This window comes from Giraffa tippelskirchi, chromosome 9, assembly GCF_054371585.1.
Source record: "Giraffa tippelskirchi isolate mGirTip1 chromosome 9, T2T-mGirTip1v1.2.pri, whole genome shotgun sequence".
In the NCBI taxonomy this organism is placed as follows: Eukaryota; Metazoa; Chordata; class Mammalia; order Artiodactyla; family Giraffidae; genus Giraffa; species Giraffa tippelskirchi.
In genome coordinates this window covers 12,860,435-12,876,591 of record NC_137283.1, presented here as the reverse complement: position 1 = coordinate 12,876,591, position 16,157 = coordinate 12,860,435, and the positions used below count along the sequence as shown (strand labels likewise).

At 42.0% G+C, this 16,157-nt stretch overlaps 1 protein-coding gene and 1 long non-coding RNA gene across 3 annotated transcripts in view; one reads left to right on the top strand and one right to left on the bottom strand.

Moving 5' to 3' along the window:
* The window catches only part of LOC145520633 (zinc finger protein 621-like), a 57,059-nt gene that overhangs the window by 13,302 nt on the left and 27,600 nt on the right, over positions 1-16,157 (bottom strand). The gene's annotated exons all lie outside the window — the stretch shown is intronic.
* LOC145520643 (uncharacterized) lies at positions 42-3,702 on the top strand. Its single transcript, XR_014064688.1, has 4 exons — positions 42-246; positions 333-444; positions 904-1,037; positions 2,909-3,702. It is a non-coding gene; the product is annotated as an uncharacterized LOC145520643 (long non-coding RNA).

Sequence of the window (16,157 nt, the reverse complement as noted above, 5' to 3'; positions counted from 1 at the left end):
CGAAGGGGCTGGGCTTCGGACAGGCGCTTGCCCGTGACGTCATTGGTGGGCGCGGTAACAGAACTAGGGGCTGGTCCCTCCGCCCTTGTGCTCCAACCGCTCAGCCGACTAGAGGTTGGGTGTCGCGGCACCCCTTAATTCACTCAGATCTCGGCCTCTGGGTCCAGGTATGTGCTGTGTGCTAAGTCGGTTCAGTAGTGTCCGACTCTGCGACCCCATGGCTCCTCTGTCCATGGAATTTTCCAGGTAAGAATACTGGAGTGAGTAGCCATTTCCTCCTCTGGGGGATCGTCCCGACCCAAGGATCGAACCCGCGTCTCCTGCATTTGCAGGCGAATTCACCACTGGTCCACCTGGGAATCCAGTGCAAGCGGCTGAATGGTTCCAGTCCTGAGGATTTCCCAGGAGGTGTACACTACTTGTGGTTGCCATTCCAGATAACAGGTACATTGCTCCAAATGTGCCCACGCGACCTGGGCCCTGTGTCTACACCGCTGTGGGAGAACTGGAAATGGGAAGAGTAGTGGCCACCATTTCAGTGGCCAAATGTGTACGGGTTGAGAGCGTCAACCAGCTAGTTCCAGAAAACTGGCTGAACCACTCATTGACTGGGGATCAGCAAGTTGCTTTGCCTGTTCATTGTCTGTTTTATGGGTATGATGGGGATACCCCTCACAAAGGGCTGTTGAAGTTTAATAATTAAATGAATTCACAGATTGGCACAGTGTTTACCGTGGTGTCTGGCACAAAATAAGTGCTTGCGAATCTGTTCTGTTCTGTAACTGTTGTTTTTAGAGATACAAGTCCTGCTGGAACTCCAACCTGTGGCACAGTTTAGGAAAACAGCGATTAGCTTTTATTCTTAGAGCCCTTTCCCACCATACACTTGTATGTGTGTTTCAGGCCCAACTTGGAGAAATTCAGCACTTCTATCCAGAAAGGTTTTAATTACAAAGGCATCTTCAGTTCGTGCAACTACATGACAGAGAGCCAGGATAGTAACTGAACCAGGAAAGGCTTCTCTCCTGTGGCTGCAGGTACTGTGGTATCCAGGGACTTCTCCTTTGCTGTTTCAGATGCCCTATGATGGAACCATTAGTGCTCAGTTGCTCAGTCATGTCTGACTCTTTGCAACCCCATGGACTGTAGCCTGCCAGGCTCCTCTGTCCATGGGATTCTCCAGGCAAGAATACTGGAGTGGGCTGCTGTTTCCTCCTCCAGGGAATCTTCCCGACCGAGGGATCAAACCCATGTCTCTTAGTCTCCTGCACTGGCAGGCAGATTCTTTACCACTAATGCCACGTAGGAAGCCCTATGATGGGGGCCTTTCACACACTGTATACTCAAATTCTCCTGCAATTAAGCATCTGCTTCACACTGCTCCAGCCCAGCTCCTTTTTGTAATTACACATGTAAATAGATACTGAAACAGCTAGATAGCAACAGCAATCCAAAAGGAAAAACTAATACATTTTAAAACATATAAATTTGTTGCAGGCAATTCATATTCATTGTTATGGTGCACTAGTCACTTAAATGGTCTTTGTATAATAACTAAGATTTATGAGACCTTAGTATGTGCTAGAAACTATGCTAAGGCTTTATAAGCATCATTGCTTTTCATCTTCATTTCTTAGGTAGGTACTGTTACATTCCCCATTTTACAAGTGAGAATACTGAACCTAAAGAAGTTTAGATGTAATATGAGGCCACAGAGCTAGAAAAGCCTATTAACTAACATCTGTACAGTTTCTCCTGGGAGCTGAAAAGCATTTTAAATACCTTGGAAACATTACAGAGAATTCCCTGCCTCCACAGCCCACTGCCTCTGCTGCACTACTCAGTTCTCCTGTGTTTCCCCAACAGTTGTCTGAACTGCCTGATGTCATGGTATTTGCATTCCTCATCCTGTCCCTCCTATATTCATGCTCTACGAATTCAAAGAGTAGCATAGAAACATATACATAACCATATGTCAAACAGAGCCAGTGGGAATTTGGTATATGATGCAGGGAGCTCAAATCAGGTGCTCTGTGACAACCTACAAGGGTGGGGTGGAGTGGGAGGTGGGAGGAAGGTTCAAGAGAGAGGAGACATATGTATGCCTGTGGCTGATTCATGTTGATGTAGGGCAGAGACCAATACAATATTGTAAAGAAGTTATCCTCCAATTTGAAAAAACAGCAACAAAGTTAAGTGTTGTCGGTAATGATATTACTGTGGTTCTGCTATTTTAGACCTGTCATATGGGTAACGCAATGTCAGATAAAACTACTGAATAATCATAGGATATTTTATCATTCATGTTGTTTTTGAGAACAAAGATTCTGGGTGTGGGAAGAAGGAAATACAAGTATTAGAAGAACTGAGTAAAAATCATATAATCCAGAACCTTAAAAGGAGGCATAGGTTCAAATTCATGATGTATTCCATGATTGATGAGATAGGTAGACAGATACATAGATAGACAGGTACTTCCTATGTTTCCCAGTTCTGCCCACTGGAAACAGACAGTGCTGATAGCATTGAGCACCCACAGCAGGGTCTCTACAGACCCTTTCTCATGAAAAGGAACCAGTGCTGCCTGGACAAAAAGAACACCCATTCGCCAAAGATGGGACAGTCTGAGCACGGGTAATAATAATACTGAAGATAAATAATAAAATGAATCATAGTAATCTTTGCAAATGAATTCAAATATGTCAGCTATGATTAAATCCATGAATTCATAGATGCTTTAATAAGACAGTTGGAAAAATGTGAATTTTGATGGCTACTCCATAATCTTAAGGAATCTAGGAGCAAAAATGGTAATTGAAGTTATGTTTTTAAAATAATTCTTATATTTAAGAGATGTAAAAAAAAAAAAAAAAAAGAGATGTATACAGCCAATCCTTAATATTCACAGGTTCTATGTTTGTGGATTGGAGAGTCCCTTGGACTGCAAGGAGATCCAACCAGTCCATCCTAAAGGAGATCAGTCCTGGGTGTTCATTGGAAGGACTGATGTTGAAGCTAAAACTCCAATACTTTGGCCACCTCATGCGAAGAGTTGACTCATTGGAAAAGACCCTAATGCTGGGTAGGATTGGGGGCAGGAGGAGAAGGGGATGACAGAGGATGAGATGGTTGGATGGCATCACTGACTCGATGGACATGGGTTTGGGTAGACTCTGGGAGTTGATGATGGACAAGGACACCTGGCGTGCTGCAATTCATGGGGTCGCAAAGAGTCGGACACGACTGAGCGACTGAACTGAACTGATACTCACAAAATTCACTAGTAACCCCAAAATCAATACCCTCAGTGTTTTGTGGTCATTCACAGACCTGTGAAGAATGGTAAAAACCTTGAGTCACCCACCCTGCGTATTCCTAGATGAGGTTGATCAAGGGCACTCTGCCTTCTTGATTCATCCTTCAGACTATACACCAATGCCCTTTCTGTAGTCACTCTGTTCACACTTTTGTGCCACTTCTTGTTGGTAATTTCACTGCTTAGGATGGCTCCAGAGTTATGTCCTGGAATGCAATCCAGTGTTCCTAAAAGCAAGAAGGCTGTGATGTGCCTTATGAAGAAAATACGTCTGTTAGATACACTTAGTTCAGGGATGAGTTATGATACTGTTGGCCATGTTCAGTATTAATGAATCTGATGTATATTAAACAACTTGTCTCTAAAATAAAACACACATAAAATAAGGTCATGTTTTTATTAGTTGATGAAACTATGGCCAGAGTCTCACAGAAACCTACTCCTGTATTTCCCCTGAGAGAAAGGGTTCTTCTATATTTGCTAATTCAGTGTTCACAGTGACTTTATGGAAGCTAACTACCACAGATCACTTCATGGCAAATAGATGGGGAAAAAATGCAAACAGTGACAGACTTTATTTTCCAGAATCACTGCAGATAGTGACTGCAGCCGTGAAATTAAAAGACACTTGCTCCTTGGAAGAAAAACTATGACAAACCTAGACAGTGTATTAAAAAGCAGAGACATCACTTTGCTGACAAAGGTCCATATAGTCAAAGCTGTGGCTTTTCCAGTAGTCACGTATGGATGTGAGAGCTGGACTATATGGAAAGCTGAGCACCAAAGAATTGATGCTTTTGAACTGTGGTGTTGGAGAAGACTCTTGAGAGTCCCTTGGACAGTAAGGAGATCCAATCAATCCATCCTAAAGGAAATCAGTCCTGAACATTCATTGGAAGGACTGATGCTGAAGGTGAAACTCCCAATACTTTGGCCACCTGCTGGGAAGAACTGACTCATTTGAAAAGACCCTGATGCTGGGAAAGATTGAAAGCGGGAGGAGAAGGGGACAACAGAGGATGAGATGGTTGGATGGCATCACCGGCTCAATGGACATGAGTTTGAGTAAACCCCGGGAATTGGTGATGGACAGGGAGACCTGGCGTGCTGCAGTCCATGGGGTCACAAAGAGTCGGACATGACTGAGCAGCTGAACTGAACTGATATTCTCCCAATAAGATGGACCAATGAGCATATTTAACCTAAGCTATGGACCTCCAGTTGTCTATATACCAGCAATGGCCTTGCTAGACAGATCTATCCATGGGCTCTTCCCTGAGAGCCAGGCCTTAACCTTCAAATATGTGGCCTCATTTACCCATGTGAAGTACCTCCAAGAGGAAATACAAGTTTATCTCAATTCTTCACCCACTAAATTTTGCCCAAGAAATTAAAAAGAACTACTAATGATACAAACGGGCTTCCCAAGAGGCTCAGTGATCAAGAACCCACCTGCACCGCAGGAGACTCAGGAGACTCGGGTTCTGTCTCTGGATCGGGAAGACTCCTGGAGGAGGAAATGGCAACCACTCCAGTATTCTTGCCTGGAGAAGCCCATGGACAGAATTGCATGTAGCCTGGTGGGCTACAGTCCATGAGGTTGCAAAGAGTTGAACACAACCCAGCACAGCACAGCAGTGATATAATTATCTTATTATAAAAATCTCTTTGAAGCTAAAAAAAATTTTTTTAAATAGGCATTTGCTATTAATATACCACTTGGGGACCCTCCTGCATTGAAGGGTATTGAGGATTGTCTCTAAAAAACAGCCTTTTTAATTCCGGTCGGCTGGTGTTCCCCAAAGGTCTCTGCCAGCTTGCTTCTCATTGTCTCCATAAAGTACCTGGGTTTGGAAGCAGGTAGAAAGTCAAACGAAGAGGACATTAACTAGGCTGGGGAGAAGATGCAGTGCAGGCTTTGTCCTTTTCTGGTTGGAACAGAAACCCAGAAGGAAGACAGTTGCGCTCCCAGGATTGGAAAGAGAAATGGGAGGGATGGGGACGTGAACTGGGTGTATTCAGAGGATCTCACATGGCAGAACTGCAGGTGAGTTTGTCCACTGGTTCCTAGAAGCACTGAGGTGTAAGCCCTGAAGTGTGGCAATTTCTGCAGATGGCATCGGGTAATCTGGGTTTACGGAGTCCTCAGGATCATTCTTAAGCGTGTTCAAGTTTGAGAAGAACTGGTCTTTTGGAGGATCCCATTGAGGGTTTAAAGAATTGTGTGTGTGTACATATATATGAACACATACATATGTACATATATTAAAAATCAAACACATGCATAAACATATGCAAAAGACCAGCATAACATACACTCTGTTAACATTAACATATAGATGAAAGAATCAGATGGTGAAGACTACAATTTTCCATCTTTAATTGTATATTATTGTATGTTGATTGTATTGTGTGTTTTTTTTGGCTGTGCTCAAGGCTTGTGGTACCTGAGTTCCCTGAGCAGAGGTTGAACCCGAGCCCTAAGCAGTGAAAGCACAGTCCTAATCACTGGACCACTAGGGAACTCCCTTGATTGCATCTTTACAAGATACTTCAAAAGAAGAGAGAGGCTGTGGTGTGACCAGGGCTCCCTTCCTCTAGGAGCTGGGCTCTGCCCTCTGCCATCTTGTCTGGCTCCCCTCAGGCTCACAAGATGACTCAGGAGCTCTGAACACCACATCCAGAAATTACAATGCCTAAAGGCCACTTGCTATGTGTTTCTTAAGATTGTAACCTGTACTCCTTGAAACCCCTGAGAACTACAGCACACTGCTGTGCCCTGCCTGGTAAACAGAGAGGTATAGGCCTAGCATGATCTACTTGGACCAAGCAGCATTTCCCCTTTGGGGATGCCCCTGCTACACATGGCCAGTGGAAGGAGGGAAATGCTGAACAAACTCCAGAAGGAGGAACAAAGGGATTGGCTGTTTTGTGGGCAAACAACAGCAGCTGCCACATACGTTTACATTGCTCTTCACAGGGTTGTTTTAGAATCTGTTGAGTTCTGATGGTGATCACTGAGGATGTAATTTTTTACGTCTCACTATACTCCATCATTCGCCCAATATACCACAAATTTTGATTATAAAAATGCAGTGTTTACTTATCATGACTGTAAATGTCATTACCTGATAAGTCATGGTGTGTTTTATGATTACCTTTTCTTTCTTAAGTTTTTGGCTTTTCCTGTACTTCATAGTTGCCTGGATTTTTTTTTCTTTTGAAATTTGCTTTGTTTTGTATTGCCCCTTATTTTTTTCCCCCAAATTCTCCTACAGATTTGTGAAACGATAATTTTTGCACACTCGAACACTTCCAAGTAATCTATCAGTCCCATTTTGTTTCTTTTTTTCAGATCTCTCTCCCACCATATGTTATCCTTCTGTTCCAATCTGGACTGGTTACTGTTGCCTTCTTGGGGCTTCCTTTCTCCTTCTCCTGTGCTGGATTTCCAATTTCCTAGATCATCTGTTGTTTTTTCTACATTGCTTCCTCATTTTTATGAAGCACACATATTCTTGTAACATGATGGTTAAACTATTTAGTCCTTGGATGTCTGAAAACATGTTTATATTACTTTTTTTTATATTTCCAACTTATAGAATAGTTCTAAGAATAAGAATAGTTACATGAAACGTGTTACCTTTTACCCACATTCACCTGTTACTAACATTTTCTTTAATATCTGCTTTTTCTTTTTCTGTCTTTCCTCTTTCTCTCTCATGGATGGATGGAGGGAGGGAGGGGTAGATGGATGGAGACAGATGATCATTTTCTCTGAAATATTTAAGAGTAATATTCATACAGTGTGGAGATCCCTTAAAAAACTGGAAATAGAACTGCCATATGACCCAGAAATCCCACATCTGGGCATACACATTGAGGAAACCAGAATTGAAAGAGACATGTGTACCCCGATGTTCATTGCAGCACTGTTTACAGTAGCCAGGACATGGAAGCAACCTAGATGTCCATCGGCGGACAAATGGATAAGAAAGCTATGGTACATATACACAATAGAATATTACTCAGCTATTACAAAGAACACATTTGAATCAGTTCTAATGAGGTGGATGAAATTGGAGCCTATTATACAGAGTGAAGTAATTCAGAAAGAAAAAACACCAATACAGTATATTAACACATATATATGGAATTTAGAAAGATGGTAACGATAACCCTATATGCGAGACAGCAAAAGAGGCACAGACATAAAGAAAGACTTTTGGACTCTGGGAGGTGAGGGTGGGATGATTTGAGAGAACAGCATTGAAACATGTATATTACCATAAGTGAAACAGATCACCGGTCCAGGTTCAATGCATGAGACTGGGCACTCACTCAAAGCCGGTGCACTGGGGGGAACCCTGAGGGATGGGATGGGCAGGGAGGTGGGAGGGGGCTTCAGGATGGGGGACACATGTACACCCATGACTGATTCATGTCAATGTATGGCAAAAACCACTACAATATTGTAAAGTAATTAGCCTCCAATTAAATAATTTTAAAAAAAAGTAATGTTCATACATCATGCATCATGGCCCTTTATCCATAAATACTTCAGTGTGTATACTCCCTTAGAATATCCTTACATAATAACAATACCATTAACCTTTAGTAAATTTAATATTGATCTAATCTGTATCTAATCTGTTGTCGATATTTTAATGTTGTATGTTGGCCCAGGAATGTCCTTTATAGGGGTTTATTTTTCTTTCAATAGAGCATCCACTCAAGTATTGCATTTAGCATCTGTAGTCACACTTAATCTGGAATACCTTCTCAGCCTTTGTCTTTTATGACACATTTTTAAAAGAACATGGAATCTCCTTTTTGAATAGAAATATACCATACTGGGTTTGCCTGGTGATTCCCTGTGATTAGGTTTGGAATCACCCCTCACTAGGATACTCACAAGTGATGCACTTTTCTCAGGTCATCACATATGAAGGATACAATCTCCAAATGCCCCTCTTTGGTGGTGTTAATTTTGATAATCTAGTCAAGGTGCTGTACAATTTGTAGATACTTTGTGATTTCTCTTGCAACTAATAAGCTCCCATGGGGAAACATCGAAGATTATACAAATATTCTGATCCTCATTAAATTTCCCCCTATACTGAGCATCCATTGATGATTCTTACCTGAGCCAATCTTTATTATAATGGTCACAAAGTGATTTACAGTTTCAGTACTCTCAGTACATTTATAGTTAGCACTTAGCATTCTACTTGCATTAATTTACTTTTGATGGACAGTTTGGCTAGGGATGGAATTCTAGGTTGAAAATAATTTTCTTCAGAACTTTTAAGGCACTGCCCACTCTCTTGGAGCATCCCATGATGCTGCTGAGAAGTCTCGTGTCATTCCACTTCCAGTCCCTTGATGTATGTGACCTGCTCCCCACTCCCACACACACGCAGAAGCTCTTAGGTTCTTTTATCCTAGGTGTTCTGACAGTGCATAATGATGTGCCTGGAATTAGAATGCTGTCCCTTTTTCCTGGAGGCCTAACCCCCAAAGTATTTCATCGTCCTCCTCCAATTCAAACGGGCTGTTGCCTAGGACAGGGGTACAACTCTCTTCCCACCCCTTCACTACTCTGTGAATACTGGATCCTCCGTTTCCTGAGCTCTAAATATTCCTCCTTTTGGTTTATTCCCTTACTTTCCTGAGTCCTCTAGTAATATACTTCAAGCACAGTGTTAATGAGGGAACATGTTGCTGAGTAACAGGGGAGAGACTAATACCCCACAGAGACGGATAGAGAACCAGCGCACAAGGTTGCACAGGGCATAACTGTCTCCAGCGTTCCTGGGACAGTCGCACCAACACCAACTTCTTCAATGTGAAAAGCAATGCCATTTATTATTTATAGAGTAGCTCTGGAAAAATAATAAGAGCGAAATAGAAGAACAAAAGGTGTAATAGGGGTGGGTCCCCTGGCCCATTGGCATTGCAGTGAGCCCTCCCCCTTCCCTGTGTAAAAGGAGCCCAAATTCTGACTGAAGGAAGATGGTTCTTTGTGAGAAGACACTAGTCTACCATCTTTCTGGCCTGCTAGCTTTCCAGTTAAAGCCATTATTCCTTGCCCCAACAACTCGTCTCCTAATTTATTGGCCTGTTGTACAGTAAGCAGGACGAGCTTGGGCTGGGTATCAAATAGTTTAACAGAAATATTCCACTTCTTTTAAATGGAATGAGGTAAAAAATAATGATAAATCATAACTGTGTCAATCACATATGTACTGGGTGTTCATCTAAGTATTAAGAGAGATTCAAAATGGAAATATCCTAAACATTCAATAATAAGAAATTAGTTCCAGGAAGAAGAGAAATCCATGCAGTGTAATATCACGCAGCTATTAAACATGATATTATAGATCATTTGTTTACTAGGACACAGACATTGTATTCTGCTAACTGAAAAGAACTCTATGACAGAGTATGCATAATTATAATTCATGAATGCATCCACATTCACTGTGTGTGTGTTTGTATATTCACCGAAGCATTAAACGTGGTGAAATTCAGGCCTAGGTATTTTTCCAGGCAAAATTTTTGCTCCAAAGCATGTATTTCTAATTAGAAAAAAAAAAAAAAAGAAATTTAAAAGCCACTTTATATGGTCAAGAGATTAAAAGTGGAGATATTGTAGACACCTCTTCTTAACTGCTTATAAAATAATCAGGCATAAGGACTTGCCTGCTGGTCCAGTGGTTAAGAATCCGTCTTGCAGTGGTTCACAGATTCATCCCTGGTCGGGGAACTGTGATCCCACATGTCTCAAGAGTAACTAAGCCCTCAAGCTGCCAGTAGAGATTCTGTGCACCACAGTGAAAGATCCCACATGAAGCAACGAAGATCCTGTATGCCTCAACTAAGACTCAATGCAGTCAAATAAATAAATATTTAAAGAATAATAATTAGGCATCTTGTTTATGGAAAATGAGAGAGCTGAAAATGTGCAAGAAAACTGCTCTGTTACCAGAACAGTGGCTATAAAGAAGACCTCCTTCTTAGGAACAGACACAATTTGACTTCACATTTTTGCTGCCTATACATTTGAGACTCATTATTTGCACTTTTATTGACAGAATTTAATGAACATCACTCCTTCCTTAGATAACCAATTTGCTAGTAGTCACTGAAGAACAAATTATAACTAAACTGTTAAGATTGCCGGCAAAACAAGGGCAAGAAAAAATTCATCTATCCCACATAATTATTTGATACACTGAGAACTGCTATACCTAAGACTGCTTTTCTTAGAAAGTAAAGATTAGAGCTGAAAGTGGGCATTGATATACTTCAGTTCTGTCTCTAGTCACTGTGTCCCGAAACAAGGTCATTTACCATTTCTGGAGTTTTTTTAAATACAAACCTGATATATAAAAATCTAACTTTTCGTGCATTGTGCTTAAATATTAAATGGTAAACAGTGCCAGTAAAGTAGATATTTTTATCATTATTAAAATCCAAGGGGAATTCCCTGGTGGTTCAGTGGTTAGGACTCTCCACTTCCACTGCTAGTGTCCCGAGTTCAATCCCAGCTTGGGAAGCTAAATCCCGTAAACCACAGGTCATGACTAAAACAATTCAAGGTGTTATTAAGAAGGTGGTAATGGGGTAAATTGAAAATTGTGACCAACTGAAATTTCCTGTAACAGTCCTGGTAGCTCAGACGGTAAAGAGTCTGCCTGCAATGCAGGAGACCTGAGTTTGCTCCCTGGGCCAGGAAGATCCCCTGGACAAGGAAATGGAAACCCACTCCATTCCAGTACTGTTGCCTGGAAAATCTCATGGATGGAGGAGTCTGGCAGGTTACACTATATGGGGTCACAAAGAGTCAGACACGACTGAGCAACTAACACACACTGCAACTAGTGAGGAGATTGGTAGAAATAAACAATCATTACTGATTCATTTATGAGAAATAGATGAGCCAGCCCTACAATGGGCTTCATGTAATAGAAGTTTCAAAATATTTTCTTTAAGCAACATATTCGTTTATATATTATCTAGCTTTTAAGATAATATGACTTGGGGGCTTCCCTGGTGGCACAGTGGTTAAGCATCTACCTGCTAATGAAGAGGACACAGGTTTGATCCCTGCTCTGGGAAGATCACAGATGCCGCAAGGCAACTAAGCCCACATGTCACAACTATAGAGCCAGCGCTCTAGAGCATGCGAGCTGCAGCTACTGAAGTCTGAGAGCCTATAGCCCCTGCTCCACCCCAATGAGGCTGCTGAAGGAGAAGCCTGCACGCCACAACAAAGAGGAGCCTCCACTCACTGCAACTAGAGAAAAGCCAGAGTACAGCAACGAAGACCTAGCACAGCTATAAACAAATCTTAAAAAAATTAATAAAACAATATGATTTTTACCTTAAAGCAAATCATATAACTTCTGGACAGCCATAAAAATAAGTTTTTTGTACTGATCTACTTATAGAGGTGTAAAAAGACCACATTTTGTAAAGCACTTTGAGAATCTTTAATTCAAGATATTTTAGAAACAAAATATCTACTATTGCTTTCCGAAAACAAACAGGGCAAAGGTGGGGAGTGTTGGACCACTGAGGGGCAGCATGTGGGACTGGGTTCCTGGAACGTGGGACAGAGTGAAAGAAGTAGTAAGAGGAGAATAGAGGAGGAAGAGGAGAGGAAGTATATTTTCTCAGCCTGTGCCACTGATGCTGATCACTCTATACTTTCTCTATAATTCTGTACTTTGTATAAATATGTATGACTGTATAAAATGAGTCTATTTCTAAACACTCTTGCTGTTTTAACTCACATAAATCATATTACAGTGTATGTTAAGTTTAGGGTGGCTTTGGTTTTGCTTTTGTTTTGTTGTTTTTCATTATCAATATATTTAATATCTGGTAGCACAAAATCAACCAACTTCTTCAAAAATGTCTTAGCTATTCTTTGTCCTTTGCTCATCTGTATAAATTCTAAAATCAATTTGTGAGGTTCCACACGTACACATGTGCACGCACACACAACTTCCCTTGTAAATTTTAATTGGAATTATTTTTAACATAAAAATTCACTTGGCAAAAATTGGAATCTGGATATTGACCTTCCCTACCCATGAATTTAGTGTCTTCTTCAGAGATTTTGGTCATTTTCTATGCCTGAAATGAATATTTGATATTTTATAAAAGCTACCCAAAATGTTTTGAAAATCCTTTCCCTTTTTTGTAGGACTGCTCCACATTATAAATCTCAGTTTCTGAGGCAGAATTCAAAAACTATTGCCCAGAAGCCCTTGCTCCTTAGATGTATACATACAACCAATTTTCACTGAGCAGGTACAACTTGGAAGATGGAAATAAAGGTCATGAGACCATATAGTCAGGATCCTACCAAAATGGATGTGCAAGCACTTGGTTTTTCTCAGAACATGTAGCAAACCTGCTAGAGGTCTAGCCCCTCTCTTTGGTGCGGTGAGGGCGCCAGGCTAGTAGCAGGCACCAGCAGCTGCTGGGTTTCCACTGGAGCCTCTTGGTTCTGCCCTTGGTCCCTTTTCTGAGCATCTGCACATGTGAGAGCCCAGCTTGGTTCCTTTTGGGAATTCTGTAAGCTACCTGGTGGTTTGTAGCAAATCCGTTTCTGCTTAAACGTGTTAAAATAGATTCTGGGGAATTCGCTGATGGTCCAGTGGACAGGACTTTGCACTTTCACTGCTGTGGGCCCATGTTCAATTCCTGGTTGGGGAACTAAGATCCTATAAACCGCACAGTGTGACAAAAAAAATAATGTCTGCAACTACACACTGACACAGAATTAGGAAGTAGAAGTGGGTTGCTGAATGTGACAGAACTGCCTTACTACATGAGATGAGAACTGAGTGGAGAAGATCAGATATTGCAAGTTGAAAAGTAGAAGAGATGAGGTAGGGCCCCATCTGGATCTTCTCACTCTGGCACCAGGGCTGAAGGCACAGCCACTCCCTGGAGCTCAGTTATCCCAGCAGAGGGCAGAATCGATCAGCTGAGGCTGGTGAGGACCAGGCAAGAGGTACTGGGAGGTTTGAGAGAGAAGGTTCAGAGCAGCAGTCCAGGAAAATGAAGGGAACCCTGGAGATACAGTATGACTATAGGAGGCATTAAGGGCCTACTTGAAGTTACTTGCCATGAACCTCAAGCAGGATAATTCCACATGACAACGTGCTTTTCCCTGACCACTTTTGGTAGCATGGATGCAGGCACAAAGAAGGCAAAGAACTGCATTTAGTCAGAGATGGGGTCCTGCCAACTGAGTCTATACCAAAACCAGAAAAGGGCAAGGCCATTAAGGGAGAGTGTAGAGGAAGTGTTATAATAACTGACCTTAACTGACTTTAAGCGGGATAAAGAACAGGCATGAAGGAAGTGAAGAGCAGTGAAAGGGGGGAACAGTGGGAGCTGAAGGACTGCTAGTATCAGGATTCTAAAAGAAGGAAATTGGAAAGGCAGGTCACAGAGCAAGATATTTAAAGTGCTGAGGGTACAGAGGGGTGAAGTTTTAAAATGACAATGTCTAGGACATGATCAAAGGAGTGGTTCAGGTAAAATGAAAGGGTAAGAAAGAAAATGAGAGGTGAGCTGTTGGAAGGCTCATCCACTGAAAACACCAAAAATTAAGGCAAGATTAATGTTGAGCAGAGTGAGAGCAAGTGATGAGCTAACATCTTCAAGGAACAAAGGGCATGTGACTGAGAGGTTCCAGCCTGATGACAGGATTCAGAGGTGAAGGTTTTGGGGCTAAATGAGAGGTAAAGAATGGCCTGAAACTTTCACAGAGAAAGAGGACCCAGAATATATGATGTGAGGGATGGTGCTGGGACAGCAGCATTCTCAAGAGATGAGCAGGTTTTGGTTACAGCGGGAAGGACTTAACATTTATTGTTGTTCCCCAACACCCAAAATTCCTGCTACACTGCTCCCAAGGAGAGAGGGGTGGGGAAGTGACACAGAATCTCAGTGTTTCTTAAAGACTTTTAGTTGATTTTCCTGTTCTTCACCCCACCAGCATCACCTACACTTCCAGAAAAGAGAAAGTGTTATTCGCACAGTCATGTCCGATTCTTTGCGACCCCATGAACTGTATAGTCTGCCAGACTCCTCTGTCCACAGGATGCCCAGGCAAGAATACTGGAGTTGGTAGCCATTCCCTTCTTCAGGGGATCTTCCCCACCCTGGGATCCAGCCCAGGTCTCTTGCATTGCCAGCACTTTCAGAAGTTACCTGAATTGTCCCTAACCTTTTCTGCCACATGGAGGTGCTGCTCAGCTTCCCGCAACATGGTTTAGGATTTACTTTTCTTAGCTCTACTCAGTCATAACTCCTTCACCTAATTTCAAGTTTCCAAAATGTTATAATTAGCTTATTTTCACTGTCCTTCAGAGTTTATGCCTTTTAATTTTTAATCTCTTTCTCAATGGGGTTTCAGGAGGGTGTGAATGCTGTGTTCAATGGCCATCTTTAACAAAGTCCATTGTATCTTATTTCTGCTAAGTTTACTGGGGGAAAAGGTCTATATTTGTGTTTAGTTTTTGGGTAGTTATTTTGGTTCCCACAACTACCACCATCCCCAACTGTAAACTGCAAGCCTTCAAACTTCCCAGGTGGATCAGTGGTAAAGAATCTGTCTGCAGTGCAGGAGACCTGGGTTCAATCCCTGGGTCAGGAAGATCCCCTGGACAAGGAAATGGCAACCCACTCCAGTATTCTTGTGTGGAAAATCCCATGGACAGAGGAGCCTGGTGGGCTACAGTTTATGGGGCTGCAAAGAGTCAGAACACGACTGAGTGACTTCACACAAAGAATGCATCCAAGACTATAAACCTTATTCCAAGCCCCACCTTCTGTCATATCCCATATAGCCCCTGCTACATCTCATTCTTACTGTTGTTCAGTTCCACTCATCTGCAGCATCCATTTTGTGCTCTCTTTACAAGAGCTATTTTTAAAGTGTATTAACTTTATATAAGAAAAAAAATTTTTCTCACTTTCAGTCAACATGCAAATAAACCACAAAAACAGCAAAAAGTAGCCACTGTCCACCTCAGGAACTTCCTGGCAGTTGAGAACTCAAGGACACTCTACAGGCCACATCAGATCTCTCTCCCCTTCCCTTTTCTTCCCTACGGACCAATTCCACTTGCTTTTCTCTCTCCTTCTAAAGTGACACCACCCAAACTATTTTTAGAGGTCTCTTTCCTGAAGACCACTGAGTTAACAGGGCAAGCCCTTTATCAATGTACACCCCCAGACATCTTCTGCTCAAGGCAGCTCTCTCAAAGCGTGGTCCACACTAAAGGTCTGGGCATCACCATGGATATCCACAATCAGACACTTTGCTGTACAGCAGAAACTAACACAAGATTGTAAATCAACTATACTCTCACAAAACATTGTTTTAAAAATCAGAATCTCTGAGAGTTAGGCCAGAAAATTACTCTTTCTATACCAGGTTATTCAGACACATGGTAAAGTTTAAGAAGCACTAATTGCAATGGAGAAACATGTAGATAGAAAAGCAACTTTAAAAAACGTATGGCCCCTTCCATAAACATTTAAGGATTTACTTTAAATTTGTGCTAATACTTTACCAGCTTCCATAGTAGCTCAACTGGTAAAGAATCCGCTTGCAACGCAGGAGACCCCAGTTCAATTCCTGGGTTGGAAGATCTCCTGCAGGAGGGAAAGGCTACCCGCTCCAGTATTCTTGGGCTCCCTGGTTGCTCAGATGGTAAAGAATCCGCCTGCAATGTGGGAGACTTAGGTTTGATCCCTGAGTTGGGGAGATCCCTTGGAGGAGGACATGGCAACCCACTCCAGTATT